General features: G+C 32.9%; 13 non-coding genes across 13 annotated transcripts; all 13 read right to left on the reverse strand.

The window, feature by feature from the left end:
* Positions 1-9,554: 9,554 nt before the first annotated feature.
* On the reverse strand, positions 9,555-9,628 carry Trnan-guu (transfer RNA asparagine (anticodon GUU)). Its single transcript has one exon. It is a non-coding gene; the product is annotated as a tRNA-Asn (tRNA).
* A 462-nt stretch (positions 9,629-10,090) lies between these two features.
* On the reverse strand, positions 10,091-10,164 carry Trnay-gua (transfer RNA tyrosine (anticodon GUA)). Its single transcript has one exon. It is a non-coding gene; the product is annotated as a tRNA-Tyr (tRNA).
* A 462-nt stretch (positions 10,165-10,626) lies between these two features.
* Positions 10,627-10,700, reverse strand: Trnan-guu (transfer RNA asparagine (anticodon GUU)). Its single transcript has one exon. It is a non-coding gene; the product is annotated as a tRNA-Asn (tRNA).
* Positions 10,701-11,166: 466 nt separating this feature from the next.
* Trnan-guu (transfer RNA asparagine (anticodon GUU)) lies at positions 11,167-11,240 on the reverse strand. The gene has a single exon. It is a non-coding gene; the product is annotated as a tRNA-Asn (tRNA).
* A 466-nt stretch (positions 11,241-11,706) lies between these two features.
* Trnan-guu (transfer RNA asparagine (anticodon GUU)) lies at positions 11,707-11,780 on the reverse strand. Its single transcript has one exon. It is a non-coding gene; the product is annotated as a tRNA-Asn (tRNA).
* A 466-nt stretch (positions 11,781-12,246) lies between these two features.
* Trnan-auu (transfer RNA asparagine (anticodon AUU)) lies at positions 12,247-12,320 on the reverse strand. The gene has a single exon. It is a non-coding gene; the product is annotated as a tRNA-Asn (tRNA).
* Positions 12,321-12,780: 460 nt separating this feature from the next.
* Positions 12,781-12,854, reverse strand: Trnan-guu (transfer RNA asparagine (anticodon GUU)). Its single transcript has one exon. It is a non-coding gene; the product is annotated as a tRNA-Asn (tRNA).
* A 466-nt stretch (positions 12,855-13,320) lies between these two features.
* Positions 13,321-13,394, reverse strand: Trnan-auu (transfer RNA asparagine (anticodon AUU)). The gene has a single exon. It is a non-coding gene; the product is annotated as a tRNA-Asn (tRNA).
* Positions 13,395-13,854: 460 nt separating this feature from the next.
* On the reverse strand, positions 13,855-13,928 carry Trnan-guu (transfer RNA asparagine (anticodon GUU)). The gene has a single exon. It is a non-coding gene; the product is annotated as a tRNA-Asn (tRNA).
* A 466-nt stretch (positions 13,929-14,394) lies between these two features.
* Trnan-guu (transfer RNA asparagine (anticodon GUU)) lies at positions 14,395-14,468 on the reverse strand. Its single transcript has one exon. It is a non-coding gene; the product is annotated as a tRNA-Asn (tRNA).
* A 466-nt stretch (positions 14,469-14,934) lies between these two features.
* On the reverse strand, positions 14,935-15,008 carry Trnan-guu (transfer RNA asparagine (anticodon GUU)). The gene has a single exon. It is a non-coding gene; the product is annotated as a tRNA-Asn (tRNA).
* Positions 15,009-21,679: 6,671 nt separating this feature from the next.
* On the reverse strand, positions 21,680-21,753 carry Trnan-guu (transfer RNA asparagine (anticodon GUU)). Its single transcript has one exon. It is a non-coding gene; the product is annotated as a tRNA-Asn (tRNA).
* A 466-nt stretch (positions 21,754-22,219) lies between these two features.
* Positions 22,220-22,293, reverse strand: Trnan-guu (transfer RNA asparagine (anticodon GUU)). Its single transcript has one exon. It is a non-coding gene; the product is annotated as a tRNA-Asn (tRNA).
* Positions 22,294-22,787: the final 494 nt, after the last annotated feature.

Below are 22,787 nucleotides of genomic sequence, written 5' to 3' on the forward strand. Positions count from 1 at the left end.
ACAATATTAACCATCAGTACAAAAATTAAGAAAGAAAGTAAGTTTATACCTATGAACTTGAATTTGATTCTTTATTCTTGGGTTCCCTCCTAAATTCTTTAAAAAAAAAAAAAATAATCAGAGGAAAAACAAAAGGTCTTTCCACGAAAAGTGGAAAGACCTAATAATCAGAAGAAATTCAATAGGTCTTTCCACATGGAAAGGTGGAAAGACCTAATAATCATGATCAACTTTGTCAAAAGCCTTTTCCTGGTAAATTTTTATAAGAAAAGCTTCTAAATCATCGTTTTCAATTATTTCAATTAAATCTCTAATGCTTGCAGTTGTATCTGCAATATCTTGTCCAGGGATACAACACGTTTGATAAATAGAAATCAACTTCGGCAAAACAAATTTTAGTCTATTAGACATTATTCTAGCCATTATTTTATAATCCACACATAACAATGAAATGGGTCTAAAGTTTTTTAACATATTTTTGTCCCCTTTATTTTTATAGACCAAAGTAATTATGCCATGTCTCATAGATCTTGTCATAAGTTTTTCATCTTCAATGGCTTTAAAAGAATTCTACAGTTAGTCCATCGGGACTCGGGGATTTATGTTTAGACATACTAAATAAAGCGTGTTTTATGTCATCTAAACTAAATTCCGCTTCTAAATTTTCCATATCATCTTCAGAAACTTTTTCTGAAATAAAATTTAGACTTTCATTTGCTTTATCTTTGTTTATTGATGTACAAGAATATAAATCTTTATAAAATTTATGAACTTCATCAAGAATTGCCTCCGTAGATGTGACTATATTATTATCACTACTTTTAAATTCTTTTATAACATTACAGTTTCGTTTATATTTTTCAAGTTGTAAAAAATATTTAGATTTTTTGTCACCATCTATTGCCCAATGGGCTTTAGAACGCAAAATTGCGCCTTTACAAATGTTTTCTTCATGACATTTTAATTTCAATTCAACTTCCTCAAATTTATTTAAGTCAACAATTGCATTATTAGCTACGGCTAATGAAATTTTTTCGAACTCTCTTTGAATTTTAAAAAATTCCGATTTTTCGGCACGGGATTTATCTTGCGCAATAACTTTTATTTTTATTTTAAATTATCATATTAAACCAACGGTTCGTCGTCATAAAGAGGACATTGTTTTTCGGTTTCAATTTATTTATTTATTTTATTTACAAACTCTTCGTCATCTAACAATTTGTTGTTGAATATCCATAAACCCGGGCCTCTTTCAATTTCACTAAAATCTATATTCAGATTTACAAAAGAATGATCACTGAACGCATTATGTTTATAATAAACGTTCTTCACGAATACAGAAAAGGACTTTGGAATAAATATAAAATCCAATCTACTCTGAATCAAATTATTTTGTGCAACTCGACGCCAAGAGAATATTCGTGACGTTGGATTTCTTGCTCGCCATATATCATATATATTCAAATTTTCGCACAACTGATTTATTGTTTTGTATGATTTGTCTTCTGTGTGTTGTGGTTTTCCGCACCTGTAATGTTTTGACATAGATGTGTTCATATCACCCAACAAAATAATATTTTCTGTATTTATCAATTTTCCGCTCAAATTTTCGAAAAAGGTAGATCTCTCAAGAACAGAATTAGGTGTGTAACAATCAACAATATTTATTAATTTATCATCTTGTTGTAATTGAATATGTACACATCTACCGTCAAAACTTTGTATATAATTTACTTCATGTTCAACCTTTTTACTTATCAAAAAAGCAACACCTTGTCTATGTGTTTCAGCACACGAGTAAAATATTTTACCATTCCACAACTTAGAAAAACTAATAACTAAATCATCTGACCAAAATGTTTCTTGGATAGCTACAACATCATAATAATTTTCCGAACAAAAAAGAACAAAAGTTTTTGAAATTTGACTGATCCCTCAAACCATTAGCATTAATAGATACAATATTAACCATCAGTACAAAAATTAAGAAAGAAAGTAAGTTTATACCTATGAACTTGAATTTGATTCTTTATTCTTGGGTTCCCTCCTAAATTTTTTAAGCTCATCTGAAGTAAATTTTGGAGATGTAACCAAACATTTCCTCCTAACTTTACTCATATTCGCAGCCAATTCCTCGTCAGTCATTTCAATATTAGCTTCCTTAGATTCATCAACTTCTGTATTTTTACCAACAGTAGTTAAATTAGGCCCACGAAGAAGTGGCTGTGGTTCTAATTTTGATAGGCTAGACCCCCCTTTTTATGCATTTTATTATGAACATTTACTGTCTCTTGTTTGTTTGAATGTTCATCATCAGTAATCAAATCTAATTCATCATTATAAACATCAGACATTTGTTTTTCATTGGAAACTGTTACATCATTGTTTTTTTTTAGCGTTTTCATCAAATTGTTCATCTTTGGCATCGTCGTCAGCTTCACTTCCCTCCATGGTATCACCATCACCGTCACCTTTCGCCGTGTTATCATCGTCATCATCACTCTGCTCCATGTTATCATCATCACCATTGGTCCCATCCGTGTGCTCGTCTTCAGCTTCATTCTCGTTCATACCATCATTTTCTTGATGTTCAGTGTTTGTTTCTTGTTCAGGAATGTCAGCATTTGTTTCGTTTCCTGAGTTGTTAGCATTCATATCGTTTTCTGGGTCTTCATTTTCATTTCTACCTCTGTTCCAAACCGGCTCACACCGACAGTATGATAACACTTTATGACATGTTTCACACGGCGGAGTTTGACAAGCTCTTGCTAGATGTCCGAAGCGTTTACACTTGTAGCAAATGTTATCAGGACAGTTTGCATAAACATGACTTGTCTCAAAACACTGGGTACAGATTCTCTTCTGTTCGTCATGAACTACTCTTATATATTCGAATGAACTCACGCTAGTTGAAAGTTTCAAAGTATATGGTAGACTTTGTCGTTCAGGGGAAAATCTAACTACTACATACCGCGTACCATTAGCGACGTCCTTACCAGGGTGCATTTTCCGCTTAATAGGCGACTTAAGTGTTACACCAAACTCCAGTAATTTCTCACGTATTTCTGAATCTGTCACATAATGTGACACGTTGAAAAAACTTTATCACGCGAAAAAATAGCTCTGGGTTTAAAATTTGAATCATTCACCTTGAAACCTGTGTCTACAATCAAATCCAAAGCATCTTTATCAGTCAACGTCAGCTCATTACCGCTTTTTGGAACACATGCAAGGACTGTTCCCTCACCAACTTCTTTTTCCACATTAACGATAACATCGGCCGCTTTTATAGTCCGGTTATCACCTACATCCACTAACACAGTTTTCTCTTGAATGGAACGACCATCCCCCCTTCCACCAGACATGGTGAAGGGAGGTGATAAAGTCTAAATAAGTGTCAAAATTGCACAAAATATGGCCACAAATAGTTATACTAAAACAATATATAGACTAATATTGACTAACCACCAACGGATGGCTAGTCATACAACAAAAATTTATCAGATTTTTCTCTATGAGCGTCACTGATGAGTCTTATGTAGACGAAACGCGCGTCTGGCGTATAAAATTATAATCCTGGTACTTTTGATAACTAATTAGAAGGCACGTCTTCGTTATCAAAATCCAAAACCGGAAGTCATTTATACCGTATACAACATATTAAGGGCATACGATACAGTTTTGATCCTGTATTTACAGTTTGATGAAAATTTCCATATAGGCTAGTTTTTGCCTGCTTAATTCAAATATGTAATAAAAAATATACCTTCATGAGCTACTTTTTGAGTTAAATGAGGTCGAAATTTTGTATATTTGCTCAAAATTCGGATTTGTGGCCGTATTTTCCCTTTCGAAAGAAAGCCATAACTTTTTTGTTTTAAAAGATAAACACAAATTGTTTTTTGTTAGATAATTTGTAATTTTTGTATTTTATAAGTATCCTAAAAATTATGCATTTTTTATTCAGAAATAACTCATATTTATCAAATGGTCATGAATTAAGAAAAAATCGTATTTTTTTGCTGTATATTTATCAAAATTAAAAAAATTCCTCTATTTACAGTTTAATAAAATTTGGTCCACATAATCTTCCTGTAAAATGAAACAAAATGTCGTTTTAAAATATAGGGGTCTATGCACTCGTTTTCAAATGAAATCAGTTTGAATGATGAAAAATAGTCGAAAAATGCATCTTTTCCCGATATGTCATAGTTTGACGTCGCGAAAATAACATTTTACGTTAGCAACGTCGTTACCTGTCCTGTAACTGTATCGTATGCCCTTAAAGGATGAATTATATTGATATATTGACCAATGGATTATAACGGTTTAATCGACAACTATCTTATACATATATTGAAGTTGTCACATGTAATGCATTCCCATCTTTAAAAATTCAACCAGACGTTTATTAGCCTTTCATTATTCATCTAAAATCTAGCTGGGTTTCTTTTACCAGAAATCAATTACCAGAACATATCCCTAAAATTTTCGTTCAATAGATCGAAAATGTGCATAAACCCTTAACAGAACATTTATCCATGACATAGTCCTCCGATACAATTATTATATAATTACACATTTATAAGTCTTTTTGATGATAACCTTAGGTCTATCAGTGACAAGATGAGAATATAACTCTATTTTCTTCTTGCAAAAATTATGCCACGTCCCTGGGTGGGCTCGAACCACCAACCTTTTGGTTAACAGCCGAACGCGCTTTTTTTTTTTATCTTTATTAAAATAAGACATCCTATTTTACACATTAAAATACATAAAACATTATCACGAGTGTCAATTACTATTCGAAATGTCTATAACATTCAATTTCAAGCTTCTGTATAAATGTTTCTACATGACACAATCAGTTTATATATTCAAATTACTACAATTTAAATACTATATCATTTTCTACTTCTTTAACCAGAGGATTATCTAGCAAAAATTTCTATTCATTTTACATTTTTGACACATATACACATAAAAATACATGACATAATGCTTCAGTGTGTACTTGAAAAGTTGAACTAAATTAACATTTGTTTTGCCATTCATAATAATATTCCTTCTTCTAAATATACAATATCTTGCATGTGAAAGCAGAAAGTTAATAAAACTGTCATTAACACCTTTCATTTTCCAATTTAACCCAAAAAGAAACAAATGTTCACTCTGGACACCACTTATTTTGTCAGAATCACAATTTTCAAATAATTGCACAAACACTTCAGACAAAAAGTTATGTAATTCTAAAAGTTCATCACAGTTTATAAACATATGTAATAGATCCTCAATTTCACTACCAAAGACATCACACAAATCATCATCAGACCATCCAATTCTTTTGAATTTACTTTTGGTAGATATACAGTTATGAAGTATTTTGTAATCTAGTTCAATAAACTTTGCAGGTTTCCAGAAATTTTACATTACACCATTTTTACTAAAGTCATTATCATCAATATTGAACAGTGTTTTTCCACATTTCAACACCGCATGGATCTTTACAAATATCCTCTAATAAACAATTATACAGCTTTTTGACAGTACACAATGGTAACTCAAAGGGTACATGATTAATGATAACAGAAATGTCTATTGTTCTTTTTGCATTCCTATGATGCAATTCACTTTGCACGGTCTGCTTCCAGTCATCAGGAATTGCACAAATTAAACAATGATAACGATCAATAACATTCTTTACATTTGTATTTTCAAATATATTTTGTATTATTTCAACAAAAGCACAATCAGATAAAAACCCTGTTTTAACCTCATAACATATATCCTTAAGAGTAATAATACCAGCATTTATAAAATCATACCAAAGTATTGATTTATCCTTCAATATAATCTCCGGATTCTTAAACAATGGTTGGTCATATATATTTTCTACACTTAATTTTAATTCAGACTTCTGTCTCAATATATACCAAGCTTCTAACATTTCAATATATACAATTGGTAAACATTTCAACTCACAATGTTGAATTTGAGTAAACAAGACTTCTAACCCAAGGTTCATATTATAATTCTTTGATACAAAATATTTAAAAGTATGCTTCCATAGTACATCATATTCATCATTTATCAACCTTCCTAAAAACTTTAGTCTAAATGCATGTATTTTACATTTCATGTCAACTAATTGCAAACCTCCATTACATTTAGGATTTATTATAACATTATAATTCACCAAATGAGATCTCTTATTCCATACAAAATTAACACATAAAATCTTTATCTCATTATAAGCCCATTCCGGGATAGAAGATACAAAAAGAGTGTACCAAAATCTAGACATCATTAACGTATTTACAACAATAACTCTACCCTGCAAAGTTAATTGTCTTTGTAACCATATATTCAAAAGAGATTTTATTTTGATATCTTTTCTTTCCAATTTGAATCATCACATATATTTCTGTTTTTTCCAACATAAACACCAAGTAACTGTACATTATTATTACATACTTGTAGCCATACTCCTGTTTTTCTACCAGTGACAATTCTCCCTTTCCAACACATAAAATTTCACAGATTTTTGTCTATTAATTTTAGCACCAGTTGCTCTACTATATAAATCAAAAACTTTAAAAACTTCTGATATAGATTGTTTATTACAAACAGATAAAGTTGTATCGTCTGCATGCTGAAAAATCAATCCTTCTTTTTCATTATATACCCTTCAAGTTCATCTTTTTTAATAAGTTCTATAATATCTCTGACATTTGCAATATTATTTGATATATCCCTACCAATAATACAACATGGATGATCATCAGATACAATCTTAAGTAACACTGCCTTAAATCTATTTGCCATTATCCTGTCTAATATTTTATAATCAACCTGTAGTAATGAAATAGGTCTATAATTTTTCAAAGACTTTTTATCACCTTTCTTTTTATATATAAGACTAATCACTCCACATTTCATAGATCTGCCTAAAACCCCTTCTTTTTCAATAACATTAAACAAATCAAATAAAACATTTCTGAGTTCATTATTAAATTGACAGTAAAACTCAACTGTGAGTCCATCAGACCCTGGGCTTTCATTTTTTGACATTTGATTTATTTTTTTACATGGTTCATCAATAACATGATTACTTTTACCACCTCTATCTAACATAGATAGAGAAGTATTAAAATCCCCACCAATTATCAAGTTATCTAACTTTTCCGTATACTGTTTAACAAAGTTAAAAAAGATAACTCTTTCAGCATTAACATTTGGAGCATACAATGAAATTACATTAAACAATTGTCCATCTTCTTCATAAGTTATATGGATAAATCTGCCATCAGAGTCTTTACATACACATTTTATCTTATTTTTAAGATAATTATTTACTAAAACAGCCACACCCCTTCTATCATGTAAACTGTTACTACAATATATATCACCTTCATATAGGTGTTTAACACTATTTACATAAGCATCATCCCAAAATGTTTCTTGTAATAATACCATACTAAATTTTTTATCATGAATAAGACTTATAAAATTCTCAAAATTAATTACATTCTTTATACCATTACAATTAAAAGAACAAATTACCACCATTTCAAAAAGAAAAACAAACTTGCATATAAACTTATCCATTTTTATTTTTTTTTACTGTCAACCACCTTTCTTACATTTTTACCACTCAAATTAGGAGTAGGTTTTACAATAGATCTCCTTTCAAGTTTCCTCTGTTTTTTCCTAATTTTTCTGGCCATTTTTGCACTTACAAATTTATTTGGTGTGTCATTTTCACCATCAGAACAGATAGAAGATTCATTTTCATTTGCACCTTCCATGGAGACTTCTTCGTCACCAACGAAGGTGCTTTCTTCATTAGAGCAACACTGCTCATTTTCAATTTCATTTTCACTCTCCCCAGTGACAATATTGTCCCCAGGAGGAGCGTCATCACTAGCTATTTTTAACTTTTTGCCATCAGAAAATCCTTGTCTAAATTGATGTTTTCATTAACATCTTCCTCGTTATCTAGATTAAATAGTTCATCGTCTGTTATCTCATTATTACTTTCGGTATCACTGTCCATCTTTCTCTTTCTGTTTTCCTCCTGGGGTGGCTTTTTTGTTTATTTTGCACCACATTAACTTCTATCGGAACTTTTGCTTTAGGATCAGCATCGGCTACATCTTCCTCTGACCAAACTTCAGACATATCTTCATCATTTTCCCCGGTAGTGTTAACTATTTCCGGACCATTTTCGTCATTCTGTTTGTTGCAAGTACAACGATCGCTTTTTTCTGTACATGTGTCGCATGTACACACACATGGATATATACGACAGTCCTGACACGGACATACACACGGATCACTTTTACAAAAAGCGCAGGTACATATACATGGATAGTTTTCACATTTGAAACAGGCGCATATACATTCTTTTTTCCCGCAAATGTTACATTTTCACATACAAAAATAGAAATTACATATTTCACAGTTCTTTTTCTTTTAATGTGCCGGAGGTTGATCTTTTTTTGAATCTGAGCTACTTCCACACACACACAAAACAACGGTAAATTATGACAATATTTACATTTACTAGCTTTACATTGTCTCTTTGAATGTCCATACTGGCCACACCCGTGACAAACAAAGTACGGACACTGTTTACGCATATGCTCCGGTGACAAACACTCCGAGCAAACCTTCATCTGTTTGTTATGTACAAGCCGAAAATATTTTGTATCTGAGACGATTTTGAAAGGTATTGTCCATGGTAAAGCGAACATACCTTGTGGAAATTTGCATCTCATAAATCTTGTCCCGTCTGCTACCTGCGTTCCAGGTATTGCTCGTCTGTATATAGGAGAAACGATTTTACCCCTTTTGATACTAATTTACTTCTTATATCATCATCCGAAATAAACGATGGAAGTTTCATAATAGAAACAACAGTTATATCCGAATGTAGCATGCTGACTTGATATTCATTATTTGCAATATCAATACCTTCTTGCACTAGATTGAAAGCAGTCTGCTTACTATCTAATGTTATATCATACGACATGGCATCATTTTTGACAACAGCTAACACCGAATTTAAACCAGTATTGTTTCAATATCTTCGATTACTATTCTTTCACCAATAACATCTGTATTGATTACTTCAATTCTCACAGTACAATCTCTCTGATACGACTACATCACGAACATAATTTTGCTTTTGATTATATCCATTCACAGCACCACGGCTACCATTTGGTTGAGAAAAATTCGATTTTTTACTAGTTTGCTCCATTTCGCCGGTTATTCCGAAAAATTACAAGCAAGCACAGCCCAAATTTGTCAACAAACAATCGAGTGCTCCGAAACGACCCCCCTTTTCCACACGAATAAATCGTCGGAATAGGGGGAACTACAGTTTATAATGACAGTTTCTCTTCTTAATACAATACAGTTTTGTCAACAAAACATAAATAAATTCTTACAGTTATTATCGAATCATAATATCCTGTTGAAAAACAGATTGTACACCAGAGCAATTATGACACGTCCATCCTAGGCTGCGCTCAGTTGAGAATCCCAAACGTCCCTGGGTGGGCTCGAACCACCAACCTTTCGGTTAACAGCCGAACGCGCTAACCAATTGCGCCACAGAGACTCGCATGTCAAGCTTTAGAATTTTTAGGTAGTGATGTTTTTACCTGGACATTTGTCATATGCATGTATACCGTATACAACATATTAAAGGATGAATTATATTGACCAATTGATTATAACGGTCTAATCGACACTATCTTACACATATATTGATGTAATTGTCACATGTAATGCATTTCATCTTTAAAAATTCGACCGGGCGTTTATTAGCCTTTCATTATTCATCTAAAATCTAGCTGGGTTTCTTTTACCAGAAATCAATTACCAGAACATATCCCTAAAATTTTCGTTCAATAGATCGAAAATGTGCATAAACCCTTAACAGAACATATATCCATGACATAGTCCTCCACTACAATTACTATATAATTACACTTTTATAAGTCTTTTGGATGATAACCTTAGGTCTATCAGTGACAAGATGAGAATAAAACTCTATTTTCTTCTTGCAAAAATTATGCCACGTCCCTGGGTGGGCTCGAACCACCAACCTTTCGGTTTACAGCCGAACGCGCTAACCAATTGCGCCACAGAGACTCGCATGTCAAGCTTTAGAATTTTTAGGTAGTGATGTTTTTACCTGGACATTTGTCATATGCATGTATACCGTATACAACATATTAAAGGGTGAATTATATTGACCAATTGATTATAACGGTCTAATCGACACTATCTTACACATATATTGATGTAATTGTCACATGTAATGCATTTCATCTTTAAAAATTCGACCGGGCGTTTATTAGCCTTTCATTATTCATCTAAAATCTAGCTGGGTTTCTTTTACCAGAAATCAATTACCAGAACATATCCCTAAAATTTTCGTTCAATAGATCGAAAATGTGCATAAACCCTTAACAGAACATATATCCATGACATAGTCCTCCACTACAATTACTATATAATTACACTTTTATAAGTCTTTTAGATGATAACCTTAGGTCTATCAGTGACAAGATGAGAATAAAACTCTATTTTCTTCTGGCAAAAATTATGCCACGTCCCTGGGTGGGCTCGAACCACCAACCTTTCGGTCAACAGCCGAACGCGCTAACCAATTGCGCCACAGAGACTCGCATGTCAAGCTTTAGAATTTTTAGGTAGTGATGTTTTTACCTGGACATTTGTCATATGCATGTATACCGTATACAACATATTAAAGGATGAATTATATTGACCAATTGATTATAACGGTCTAATCGACACTATCTTACACATATATTGATGTAATTGTCACATGTAAAAGCGGCATTTCATCTTTAAAAATTCGACCGGGCGTTTATTAGCCTTTCATTATTCATCTAAAATCTAGCTGGGTTTCTTTTACCAGAAATCAATTACCAGAACATATCCCTAAAATTTTCGTTCAATAGATCGAAAATGTGCATAAACCCTTAACAGAACATATATCCATGACATAGTCCTCCACTACAATTACTATATAATTACACTTTTATAAGTCTTTTGGATGATAACCTTAGGTCTATCAGTGACAAGATGAGAATAAAACTCTATTTTCTTCTTGCAAAAATTATGCCACGTCCCTGGGTGGGCTCGAACCACCAACCTTTCGGTTAACAGCCGAACGCGCTAACCAATTGCGCCACAGAGACTCGCATGTCAAGCTTTAGAATTTTTAGGTAGTGATGTTTTTACCTGGACATTTGTCATATGCATGTATACCGTATACAACATATTAAAGGATGAATTATATTGACCAATTGATTATTACGGTCTAATCGACACTATCTTACACATATATTGATGTAATTGTCACATGTAAAAGCGGCATTTCATCTTTAAAAATTCGACCGGGCGTTTATTAGCCTTTCATTATTCATCTAAAATCTAGCTGGGTTTCTTTTACCAGAAATCAATTACCAGAACATATCCCTAAAATTTTCGTTCAATAGATCGAAAATGTGCATAAACCCTTAACAGAACATATATCCATGACATAGTCCTCCACTACAATTACTATATAATTACACTTTTATAAGTCTTTTGGATGATAACCTTAGGTCTATCAGTGACAAGATGAGAATAAAACTCTATTTTCTTCTTGCAAAAATTATGCCACGTCCCTGGGTGGGCTCGAACCACCAACCTTTCGGTTAACAGCCGAACGCGCTAACCAATTGCGCCACAGAGACTCGCATGTCAAGCTTTAGAATTTTTAGGTAGTGATGTTTTTACCTGGACATTTGTCATATGCATGTATACCGTATACAACATATTAAAGGATGAATTATATTGACCAATTGATTATAACGGTCTAATCGACACTATCTTACACATATATTGATGTAATTGTCACATGTAAAAGCGGCATTTCATCTTTAAAAATTCGACCGGGCGTTTATTAGCCTTTCATTATTCATCTAAAATCTAGCTGGGTTTCTTTTACCAGAAATCAATTACCAGAACATATCCCTAAAATTTTCGTTCAATAGATCGAAAATGTGCATAAACCCTTAACAGAACATATATCCATGACATAGTCCTCCACTACAATTACTATATAATTACACTTTTATAAGTCTTTTGGATGATAACCTTAGGTCTATCAGTGACAAGATGAAAATAAAACTCTATTTTCTTCTTGCAAAAATTATGCCACGTCCCTGGGTGGGCTCGAACCACCAACCTTTCGGTTAATTGCCGAATGCGCTAACCAATTGCGCCACAGAGACTCGCATGTCAAGCTTTAGAATTTTTAGGTAGTGATGTTTTTACCTGGACATTTGTCATATGCATGTATACCGTATACAACATATTAAAGGATGAATTATATTGACCAATTGATTATAACGGTCTAATCGACACTATCTTACACATATATTGATGTAATTGTCACATGTAATGCATTTCATCTTTAAAAATTCGACCGGGCGTTTATTAGCCTTTCATTATTCATCTAAAATCTAGCTGGGTTTCTTTTACCAGAAATCAATTACCAGAACATATCCCTAAAATTTTCGTTCAATAGATCGAAAATGTGCATAAACCCTTAACAACATATATCCATGACATAGTCCTCCACTACAATTACTATATAATTACACTTTTATAAGTCTTTTGGATGATAACCTTAGGTCTATCAGTGACAAGATGAGAATAAAACTCTATTTTCTTCTTGCAAAAATTATGCCACGTCCCTGGGTGGGCTCGAACCACCAACCTTTCGGTTAACAGCCGAACGCGCTAACCAATTGCGCCACAGAGACTCGCATGTCAAGCTTTAGAATTTTTAGGTAGTGATGTTTTTACCTGGACATTTGTCATATGCATGTATACCGTATACAACATATTAAAGGATGAATTATATTGACCAATTGATTATAACGGTCTAATCGACACTATCTTACACATATATTGATGTAATTGTCACATGTAAAAGCGGCATTTCATCTTTAAAAATTCGACCGGGCGTTTATTAGCCTTTCATTATTCATCTAAAATCTAGCTGGGTTTCTTTTACCAGAAATCAATTACCAGAACATATCCCTAAAATTTTCGTTCAATAGATCGAAAATGTGCATAAACCCTTAACAGAACATATATCCATGACATAGTCCTCCACTACAATTACTATATAATTACACTTTTATAAGTCTTTTGGATGATAACCTTAGGTCTATCAGTGACAAGATGAAAATAAAACTCTATTTTCTTCTTGCAAAAATTATGCCACGTCCCTGGGTGGGCTCGAACCACCAACCTTTCGGTTAATTGCCGAATGCGCTAACCAATTGCGCCACAGAGACTCGCATGTCAAGCTTTAGAATTTTTAGGTAGTGATGTTTTTACCTGGACATTTGTCATATGCATGTATACCGTATACAACATATTAAAGGATGAATTATATTGACCAATTGATTATAACGGTCTAATCGACACTATCTTACACATATATTGATGTAATTGTCACATGTAATGCATTTCATCTTTAAAAATTCGACCGGGCGTTTATTAGCCTTTCATTATTCATCTAAAATCTAGCTGGGTTTCTTTTACCAGAAATCAATTACCAGAACATATCCCTAAAATTTTCGTTCAATAGATCGAAAATGTGCATAAACCCTTAACAACATATATCCATGACATAGTCCTCCACTACAATTACTATATAATTACACTTTTATAAGTCTTTTGGATGATAACCTTAGGTCTATCAGTGACAAGATGAGAATAAAACTCTATTTTCTTCTTGCAAAAATTATGCCACGTCCCTGGGTGGGCTCGAACCACCAACCTTTCGGTTAACAGCCGAACGCGCTAACCAATTGCGCCACAGAGACTCGCATGTCAAGCTTTAGAATTTTTAGGTAGTGATGTTTTTACCTGGACATTTGTCATATGCATGTATACCGTATACAACATATTAAAGGATGAATTATATTGACCAATTGATTATAACGGTCTAATCGACACTATCTTACACATATATTGATGTAATTGTCACATGTAAAAGCGGCATTTCATCTTTAAAAATTCGACCGGGCGTTTATTAGCCTTTCATTATTCATCTAAAATCTAGCTGGGTTTCTTTTACCAGAAATCAATTACCAGAACATATCCCTAAAATTTTCGTTCAATAGATCGAAAATGTGCATAAACCCTTAACAGAACATATATCCATGACATAGTCCTCCACTACAATTACTATATAATTACACTTTTATAAGTCTTTTGGATGATAACCTTAGGTCTATCAGTGACAAGATGAGAATAAAACTCTATTTTCTTCTTGCAAAAATTATGCCACGTCCCTGGGTGGGCTCGAACCACCAACCTTTCGGTTAACAGCCGAACGCGCTAACCAATTGCGCCACAGAGACTCGCATGTCAAGCTTTAGAATTTTTAGGTAGTGATGTTTTTACCTGGACATTTGTCATATGCATGTATACCGTATACAACATATTAAAGGATGAATTATATTGACCAATTGATTATAACGGTCTAATCGACACTATCTTACACATATATTGATGTAATTGTCACATGTAAAAGCGGCATTTCATCTTTAAAAATTCGACCGGGCGTTTATTAGCCTTTCATTATTCATCTAAAATCTAGCTGGGTTTCTTTTACCAGAAATCAATTACCAGAACATATCCCTAAAATTTTCGTTCAATAGATCGAAAATGTGCATAAACCCTTAACAGAACATATATCCATGACATAGTCCTCCACTACAATTACTATATAATTACACTTTTATAAGTCTTTTGGATGATAACCTTAGGTCTATCAGTGACAAGATGAGAATAAAACTCTATTTTCTTCTTGCAAAAATTATGCCACGTCCCTGGGTGGGCTCGAACCACCAACCTTTCGGTTAACAGCCGAACGCGCTAACCAATTGCGCCACAGAGACTCGCATGTCAAGCTTTAGAATTTTTAGGTAGTGATGTTTTTACCTGGACATTTGTCATATGCATGTATACCGTATACAACATATTAAAGGATGAATTATATTGACCAATTGATTATAACGGTCTAATCGACACTATCTTACACATATATTGATGTAATTGTCACATGTAAAAGCGGCATTTCATCTTTAAAAATTCGACCGGGCGTTTATTAGCCTTTCATTATTCATCTAAAATCTAGCTGGGTTTCTTTTACCAGAAATCAATTACCAGAACATATCCCTAAAATTTTCGTTCAATAGATCGAAAATGTGCATAAACCCTTAACAGAACATATATCCATGACATAGTCCTCCACTACAATTACTATATAATTACACTTTTATAAGTCTTTTGGATGATAACCTTAGGTCTATCAGTGACAAGATGAGAATAAAACTCTATTTTCTTCTTGCAAAAATTATGCCACGTCCCTGGGTGGGCTCGAACCACCAACCTTTCGGTTAACAGCCGAACGCGCTTTTTTTTTTCATTGAATAAAATTTTTATTCACAATATGTACAATAAAATGTGAATCGGCAAGTCTCCGAATTCACTAGTATTTAAAACAATTTTTGTTAATTTACCAATTTATGTGTTAGTAAATCTTAACAGAATTCCATCTAGATTGTATGTTTACTTTCTATACAGAGCTCGAAATAATGTTCATTGATTGTCTATGAGAGCTCAAAATATTTATCAATTTTAAAATATAAAATATCGTCTATCACAGGCACTTAATAAAACATATTGATACAAGAGGAATAACTCTTAATGTCTTTCTACCTTCACGTCTACTGATGAGGGTTTGGATGGGGTTAAATGATTAAAGAATAATGCCCTTAAAAAATGAAGATTAGAGAATAATGAGCCAAAAAATAGAAGATTAGAGAATAAAAGGGGTTAATTTTTGGAAGATTAGAGAAAAAAGAGGGTTAATATTTTAAAGATTAGAGAAAAATGGGGTGAAAATTAAATGTTTACAGAATAACAGACCCCCCCATCCATACCCTCACTGATGGACGTTTTAAATTAAAAGTTTGTAGCTACCCGATTCATGTGTGTACAGCAGCAGTGGATTCTTTTCCACAAAATATTTAATAAAAAGATGTAATTTGTTGGTCATTTTGTAATATGTGTGTTCATATTCAACATATTTGTGTATTGTAAAGATAAATAATCTTTTTGTACCTATATCTTTTTCTTCGTAAATTTTTAATTGTCTTGCTTTATATATTGACAATCTTGCAACACTTAATAGAAAATTGACAAAATATGTGTTAACTGCTTTTGTATTAACCAAATATCCATGTAAGATCAGCTGATCATAATCCATAATTGGATGTTGTGTATCTTTTAAAAGTACATTGTGTATTATGTCAATTAAATACCGTTTGAAATCGATCTGAGACATACAACCACTCCAAAGGTGAAACATATCCTCAGGGCTTGATTTGCATGACAAACACGTGTTACTATCTACCTTGTTAATACGTTGTAATTTATCAAGGGTAAATATAGTGTTTGTTGCCACCCTATAATTTAGACTTATACACTCAGGCGGGATATGACATTGATTGACAACCCGGTATAATGCACGAAAACATATTGAAGGGAAATGTTTCAACCAAAACATTTCTGATGTGGGCGGCTCGGAAAACCCTTGTAGGAGGAGTTTATAGAAAATTTTTGTAGTAGCCTTCGGGAATTCGGTCATATTTGTTCCGACCGTTAAACATGGAAATCTGTCAACATTAACTGGATTTATTGCTGTTAATTCGTTTTTCCACAATTGCGGTATTGCATTTAAAATTCTTCCGTATGCATTTATGATCACCCAACTTCGTAATTCTGGGTATTTTTCTTGTACTATTTCAATGATTGAATCTTTTGAAAGAAAACCTGGAATAAATTCGTAACAAATATCTTTGATTTTAACAATACCGGAATTTATGAATTCTCTGTACAACAGTGTTTTGCCTTTCAAATTAATAACCGGATTACAAAATAACGGATTTTCATAGATATGCTGGACGTGTATGTTGAAATCAACTTTGGATTTAATTGCATAATATGCCTGGATCATTTCTTTGTAAAATTTTGGTAAGATTTTTATCTGATTTAAATTAAAGCAAGCATACGCAATATTTTCGGCGATTTTCATATTTTCTATTTTGTTTATAAAATATCTCATTGTACTCTTCCAAAGTGCATGACAATTAGAATCTAGAAATTTACTGAAAAATTTTAATCTAAAAGCTTGCATTCTTAAATGAATGTCGGGGACATTCAACCCTCCTTCAATTTTAGCCGCAACTACTGTTTTGTATTTTACTAAATGAGAATTATTTTGCCAAAGAAATTTTAATATTATTGCTTTTATTTCATTTTTGTACTTGTCCGGAATTGGACAAACTGTTAAAGTGTAATAAAATCTAGACATAATTAATGATGTCAGAACTGTTGCACGCCCGTGCAGCGTTAATTCTCTTTTAGACCAAAAGTATAAAATGGTTTTTGCCTTTTTTATTTTTGAATCCCAATTTAGATAATCACAAATTTCAGAATTTTTCCCCATGTAAATTCCCAATATTTGTGTCACTTCATCAGCTTGTTTTATTCTATAATCTGTTAATTCCTGATTTAATATTGAACCTGAACCTAAACACATTATTTCTGATTTTTGTTTGTTTATTTTAGCACCTGAAGCTTCACTATAAGTATTTAACACTTTAAAGGTTTCATCTATGGACTGTTTATCTTTAACTGTAAAAGTAAAGTCATCTGCGTGCGCAAACACGGTAGAATTTTTATCTGAATTTGGAATTTCTATTCCTTTTATGTTTTTATTTTTCAAAATTGCCTGTACTAGAGGTTCAGCTGCTATAACGTAGCAAAGAGCAGAAATTGGACACCCCTGTCTTAAACTATTTAAAATTGGCACATAATTTGTCAAAAATCCATTACATTTTATTGTACTCCTAATTCCTTTATAAAACAGTTTTATCCAATGAACAAATTGAGGGCCAAATCCAAATTTTTCTAAAATATGAAATAGATATTTATGGTCCACTCTGTCAAAGGCCTTTTCTTGGTCTATTTTAATTAAATATCCTTCTAAATTATCATTTTCTATTAATTCAATTATGTCTCTCAGACTTGCAGTTGTGTCAGCAATGTCTCTACCCAAAATGCAACATGTTTGACTGGGAGAAATTATTTTAGGCAGTACATGTTTTAATCTATTAGCCATTATTCGTGCCAAGACTTTATAATCTACATTTAATAGCGATATGGGTCTATAATTTGAAATTTTATTTCTTTTGCCTTTCTTTTTATAAATCAATGTTATCATACCTAATCTCATTGAACGAGGCATTACTTTTTCTTGATCTATGACTTGAAAAATTTTATGAAAAATTTCACCAAATAAATGAAAAAATTTACAATAAAACGAGACTGTTAAACCGTCAGAACCAGGACTTTTGTTTTTATTCATTTCATGTAAAGATTTAAAGATTTCTTCTAATGTTATATCTGAATCACAAAAATTTACATCATCTTCAGAAACTTTATTTGTTAGAAAATTGCTAATTTCTTTCATTTTAGATTCATCAATATTCGTACATGAGTACAGATTTTTATAATAATCTTGTATTTCATCTAAGACATCAGTAGATTTTGTCAGCAATTTGCCTTGATCATTTTCTAATTCTTTAATAGCATTATTTTCTTGTCTAAATTTTTCCAACTGCAGGAAATATTTTGAGTTTTTATCGCCTTCAACAGCCCAGTATGCTTTTGATCTAAGAATTGCGCCTTTACATATTTTATCCTCAAAATCTTTTATTTTAGATTTTATTTCTTCATATTCATTCGCATTATACTCTAAATTATTTGCTGCTAGATTTGAAATTTTATCAAACTTATTTTGTATTTTAAAATATTCAGCTTTTTCTCTACATTTTTTATCTCTAGCATACACTTGAGTTTCTCTTTTTATTCTATATTTTAAATTATCTATCCAAATTAATGGGGCTTCATTATAAAGTCGGCAGTTCTTTTCGTTTATAATTAAATTGTTTATTTTTTCAACATACACTTCGTCGTCCAGGAGCATATTATTGAAAATCCACACACCCGGCCCGCGTTCGATTAAAGAAAAATCGATATTTAATACAACAAACGAATGATCCGTAAAAGCTGTGTGTTTATAATACACATTTTTAACGAACGACGTAAACATTTTAGAAATGAAAATATAATCGATCCGACTCTGGACTAATTTGTTCTCGATCACACGTCTCCAAGAAAATACCCGCGAGGTTGGGAATCGAGCGCGCCACACATCATAAATGTTAAAGCTATCTAATAAATTATTAAGCGATTTAAAAGCTTTATCTTCAAAATGTTTTCCAACCCTATCCAATGGGGATAGTGATTGATTGAAGTCACTAAGCAATATCAAATCATCCGACTTTGGTATATTATCATTTACTTTTTTCAGAAACAGATCTCTCTCATTGACGACATTTGGACAATATACATTTACAATGTCGATAATTTTATTATCAACTTCAAGTTGAATATAAATAAATCTACCATCAAAACCTTTGATTTCAGTGACATAATTTTTGTACTTTGGACTAACAAGAAATGCTACTCCTTGTCTGTTTGTATCTGAACATGAAAAAAAAATTTCACCATACCAATGTTTTTTGTTTTCAACAATAAAATCAGGGTTCCAAAAGGTTTCCTGTAAAGCTACAATATCATATCTATTTTCAGAACAGATTGCACACAATTTTTCTAAATTTAGCAACATCTAACAAACCATTAACATTGATGGAAACACACTGAACCATCAAGAAAAAAATATACCAAATAAGTTGTCCCTTGAAAGCGAAAAATTAAGTATTTTTAGGACTCGACTTATTACCGACAGAATGTCTTCTAACATATGGAATATTTGGCCTAACAACAATGCGATTACGTCTAGCTCTACCACCATATTTCACTAATTCATTAGCCATTTCTTCATCAGTCATTTCAACCAAAGACTCGTTTTCTGAGTTCAATTTGTCAATAGATACATCAGGGTCAGAGGTCATGGTACACTCTTCGTGTTCCATGTCCTCTGACTCTTTACCACACACAACATCTGTACCCCCCTTTTCAGATATATCCCCAGGGCTGGGCACATTATTATCAAAAGAATTAACAACATTGTCATTATCAATAAGTAAATCAAGTTCATTATCAACTGCTTCATCAGCAACCTCGGTCGTCGTTGTTTCACACGGTTTTTCTGTTTCACACATCTCAGTCTCGATTATATGTATTTCGTCACCATTGGATTCATCATTGTTATGTTCATCTACGTTTATAACGGTATCTGCATTGTTGTGTACTTCAACGGTTATAACGGTATCGGCATTTAAATTGTCAATAACGGGTTTAGATTTCTCTAACGTTTCACTTGTAGGTGTGTCATTTTCAACTCGGCTTTTCTTTTGGAGAGGTTGTTCGGATTCATCGTTATGCTCGTTTTCATTGGTATCACGCTGTTTTGGTTTAGTTTCTGTGTCTTTTTTTTCGTCTTTTTTTTCAGGATTTTCAGAGGCAGTACAATTATCTGACGTCTCGCACTTACATCTACGAGGATAAAATCCACATTTAATACATTTGGAGCTTTCACAATACTTGGAAATATGCCCAAAACTCTGACACTGATAACACTTATTGTTTGGACAGTTCAGATACAAATGATTAGGTGACAAGCAATTCGAACACACCTTTGATTGGTGGTCGTGTTTGACTCTAATGTATTCATGTTGATTGTTACCTAAATCAAACTTCATGGTATACGGTAGACTTGATATATTTGGCGGAAATTTAACCACAACATACCTAGTTCCGTCGGTCACACTCGTACCATCATACATGTGTTGTTTTATCGGGGATTTTAATTCAACATTATATGCTTCCAACTTATCCCTAATCACATCATCAGAGATAAAGACCGGCAGGTGCATAAAGCTTACAACTCTATCTTTGGAATATATCGCTTTGCAATTATATCTCGTTGAACCAATTACAAAAGGACCATTACTGAGTTCATCAGCCGCATCACCATTTGCTACAGTTATTTCATATAAGTTACCACTTCTGGGTACCACAGCTAAAACATTTCCTTCTCCACACAAAACCTCAGCTTCTTCTATAATACTATTTGCACCAACCTTCTTGTTGTCTGCAACATCGACAATTAATGTCAGTTCTTTTAAAAGACGGCCTCCCCTCTCACCTGACATGGCGAAGGGGAAGTCTAAAGTCACTCAAAATTCAAAAATAACAATCAAAAGTTCAGAATATACCTGACTTGGAACAGCAACTTCAACAATAGCAGGCCACCAAAACTTGATGGCCTGCGGGTATACTAAATATCTTCTGGATTACACTCTCTGATGAAAACACGTCAGCACATCATGGAAGTCAAACCGGAAGTCCACATAGTCCTCCACTACAATTACTATATAATTACACTTTTATAAGTCTTTTGGATGATAACCTTAGGTCTATCAGTGACAAGATGAGAATAAAACTCTATTTTCTTCTTGCAAAAATTATGCCACGTCCCTGGGTGGGCTCGAACCACCAACCTTTCGGTTAACAGCCGAACGCGCTAACCAATTGCGCCACAGAGACTCGCATGTCAAGCTTTAGAATTTTTAGGTAGTGATGTTTTTACCTGGACATTTGTCATATGCATGTATACCGTATACAACATATTAAAGGATGAATTATATTGACCAATTGATTATAACGGTCTAATCGACACTATCTTACACATATATTGATGTAATTGTCACATGTAAAAGCGGCATTTCATCTTTAAAAATTCGACCGGGCGTTTATTAGCCTTTCATTATTCATCTAAAATCTAGCTGGGTTTCTTTTACCAGAAATCAATTACCAGAACATATCCCTAAAATTTTCGTTCAATAGATCGAAAATGTGCATAAACCCTTAACAGAACATATATCCATGACATAGTCCTCCACTACAATTACTATATAATTACACTTTTATAAGTCTTTTGGATGATAACCTTAGGTCTATCAGTGACAAGATGAGAATAAAACTCTATTTTCTTCTTGCAAAAATTATGCCACGTCCCTGGGTGGGCTCGAACCACCAACCTTTCGGTTAACAGCCGAACGCGCTAACCAATTGCGCCACAGAGACTCGCATGTCAAGCTTTAGAATTTTTAGGTAGTGATGTTTTTACCTGGACATTTGTCATATGCATGTATACCGTATACAACATATTAAAGGATGAATTATATTGACCAATTGATTATAACGGTCTAATCGACACTATCTTACACATATATTGATGTAATTGTCACATGTAAAAGCGGCATTTCATCTTTAAAAATTCGACCGGGCGTTTATTAGCCTTTCATTATTCATCTAAAATCTAGCTGGGTTTCTTTTACCAGAAATCAATTACCAGAACATATCCCTAAAATTTTCGTTCAATAGATCGAAAATGTGCATAAACCCTTAACAGAACATATATCCATGACATAGTCCTCCACTACAATTACTATATAATTACACTTTTATAAGTCTTTTGGATGATAACCTTAGGTCTATCAGTGACAAGATGAGAATAAAACTCTATTTTCTTCTTGCAAAAATTATGCCACGTCCCTGGGTGGGCTCGAACCACCAAC

Source organism: Mytilus galloprovincialis, chromosome 1 (genome assembly GCF_965363235.1).
Source record: "Mytilus galloprovincialis chromosome 1, xbMytGall1.hap1.1, whole genome shotgun sequence".
NCBI classification, from domain to species: Eukaryota; Metazoa; Mollusca; class Bivalvia; order Mytilida; family Mytilidae; genus Mytilus; species Mytilus galloprovincialis.